Source organism: Meriones unguiculatus, chromosome 2 (genome assembly GCF_030254825.1).
Source record: "Meriones unguiculatus strain TT.TT164.6M chromosome 2, Bangor_MerUng_6.1, whole genome shotgun sequence".
Lineage (NCBI taxonomy): Eukaryota > Metazoa > Chordata > Mammalia > Rodentia > Muridae > Meriones > Meriones unguiculatus.
The window spans coordinates 80,321,923-80,325,016 of record NC_083350.1 but is presented as its reverse complement, the minus strand read 5'-3'; the positions used below and the strand labels follow the sequence as shown (position 1 = coordinate 80,325,016).

General features: G+C 34.8%; 1 pseudogene; it reads left to right on the top strand.

Moving 5' to 3' along the window:
- The first annotated feature begins 2,187 nt into the window (after window positions 1-2,187).
- On the top strand, window positions 2,188-2,677 carry LOC110541540 (eukaryotic translation initiation factor 4E-like; annotated as a pseudogene).
- Window positions 2,678-3,094: the final 417 nt, after the last annotated feature.

The window sequence follows — 3,094 nt, the reverse complement described above, 5'->3', positions numbered from 1 at the left end:
AACTAGAAGAATGGGAGATTTCCTGTCAGATTGCATCTCCTAGGAAGGTCAGAAAAACCAACACTCATGAAACCAACATGTCTGACAACATTATCTGAAAATGGATGATACCAACAGAAATACTGATGAGGAAAGAGAAATCTCAGAAGGCCTATCCCTAGACCAAATATATAAATGCAATGAAAGAATGCCAAGAGTGAGAGTAATAGTTCTCCCCAGGAAATAGTCAACCAACCCAGTAGCAAGGGAACACTCCTGATAATGTATAATTCAATGGACATTTTGTGGACAAAGCAATATATATATATATATATATATATATATATATATATATATATATCAAGCAATAGGAAGGTTTTACTCAGAATAAAAAATTCAGTGGTTCAGTGGTATTTTTACATAGTATCACAAAAAATTGATGATGTTTAAGAACTTTATAATTACACCAAAGTAGAAGATAATTAAAAGTAAATTTAACTTAAGATAATTAAAAAAGAAAAAGAAGAAAAAAGCCTTCTAGAGGTAATCTTCATGCCAAATTTTAAGTATGCTAGGGAGGTATTGTCATAATTGTGGCACAGTAATATAAAAAAAAAGATGCAGCCATCAAATGTTAATTTAGGTAATCTCATATACCACCACACAGCTACAGGCACCTGTTTTTTTTTTTTTCACTTACTGAAATTTGATTTTTTTTTAATATATAATACATTCTGATTAATGTTTTCCCCTTCTTCTACTTCTGCAAGGTCCTCTCCACATCTCCTCTTATCCAAATTCTTTCCTTTGTATCTCTAAGGAGAAGAAATCAACAGGCTTCTAAGAAGATACTAATAATAATAAATCACAAATGTATAACAAATTATTAAGTAAAAAAGAAGCAAGAAGGATACATGGAAGGGGTTCAAAGCAGGAAAGAAAGGGGAAAATGAAATTATATAATAATCTCAAAAATATATGAAAAATACCATGCATAATTCATTACATGCTGATAAATCAATCAAAATAATGACATTGTGATGTCCCCTAAATTAATGCACTAAATAAAAGTTATTCCTTAAAGAAATACTTGAAAACAAAATAAAAATTAGACTGGATATTAAAGAAAAAATACACATCTAGAAACTGAAGTACAAACAGGCGTGCACCTAAGGTTCATTCATAGTAGACTAAAATGGAGACATAGTGATTATGCACCAATGGAATAATATCACACTGTTAATAAATTATTATGCTATTAATTCAGGCTCATACTCGGTTGATCAAAAGTGGCCAGACACTAAAATTTTACATAATTTTCTGTGTAATAGATCCAGAAAAGTTTCGATAGACAGCATGATATGACAGCTTTTCAGAGAAGAATTAGAAAAGTCAGGATGGTTTTCATTGTGCTTTCCATAATGTGTCCATTAATTTACAATAATTAATAAAATTGTCAGTAAAAATAATTTTTTATTAAACTGAATATTTAGATTTTTATTTTATTTTAATTATACCATGATATAAAAATAGATAATTGCAGATTGAAATAAAATGGAGACTGTGGAACTGGTAGCCATGGCTTCCTTTAACCCTCCACCTAGGTGGGGAGGAATAGAATCTAATCAGGAGGTTACTAACCCAGGCCACTATATTAAACACCCTCTAAAGAATGGGGGGGCACTCTGTTTTTTTTTTCCACATTTTTAATGATGAAAACAAAACTTTACAAGCAAATCCTCAATTGATCTCTAACTTAGATGCTGTTGAAAATTTTTGGGCTCTATACAAACGTACCCATTGTCCAGTAATTTAGAGCCTGGTTTTAACTAATGACTTTTTCTTTTCTTTTTTTAACTTTTATTAATTACACTTTATTCACTTTGTATCCCCCCATAAAACCCTCCTTCCTCCCCTCCTAATCTCACCTTCCCTCCCCCTCTTCACACATGCCCCTCCCCAAGTCCACTGATAGGGGAGGTCCTCTTCCCCTTCCTTCTGATCTTTTTCTGTCAGATCTCATCAGGAGTGGCTGCATTGTCTTCCTCTGTGGCCTGGTAAGGCTGCACACCCCTCAGGGGGAGGTGATCAAAGAGCAGGCCAATCAGTTTATGTCAGAGGCAGTCCCTCTTCCCATTACTATGGAACCCACTTGAACAATGAACTGCAATGGGCTACATCTGTGCAGGTTTTAGGTTTTCTCCATGCATGGTGCTTGTTGGAGTATCACTTTTTAAGGACAGTATTGAGCCTATGTAGGAAAGCCAGAACAACAAGCAGAAAGATGATGACTAATTACATTAAACAAACAGCAGAGACTAAGTAGCCTGTGTTGCATTTGGCTAGAGACACTGGCATTATCAGAGACTCTTTTGTTGAGTACAGTGAAAATGTATGTAGAACTGTGGTTAATCTTAGGGCTAAAGATGACAAGATAGTAATATGGAGTTTTGAATGTAAAAATAGAGATACAGTCACACACATAGGGAGGGTATGAAGGGAAAGGTTAAGATGTCCTCCAAAGACAGTAACTGGTTATCAGTTCCACAGAGACTCAGATATGAAAAGTGACTCCATCACTAAAAATAGGCTTGTTTTTAAGAAGATATCTTCTGACTTTTCTCACAGTAAACTGAATCATGCAATCAAGATTGGTAGCTTAGCCAAAGCCTCTTCAAAGCACAGTAGACTGTATTGAAGCTGATTACATGTTGCTAAGATACAAGAGGTCTCATTTATTCACCTTTTTCTTGTACTTCTATATTCATTCTCCCCCACCCCACCCACAATTTCTGCTAGTGTGTACACTATACCAATCAATAAATTACAGTATAAGTCAACCTGGAACGTTCAGGTGTGTTCTTGGCCCTGTCTGTAACAGCTGGCTAAAATTACCTTGATGAACTCTTTTGCCTTTCCACAGAATTTGCAAAAGTACTTTCATTTATATTACCTTTTTTTTCCTTTTCTTTCTTTTTTTCTGTTTGTTGGTTTGTTTGTTTGTTTTTTGTTTTTGAGACAGGGTTTCTCTATGCAGCCTTGGCTGTCTTGGACTCACTTTGTAGCAATTCTGGACTTGAGCTCACAGAGATTTGCCTGCCAGAGCCTCCTTAAG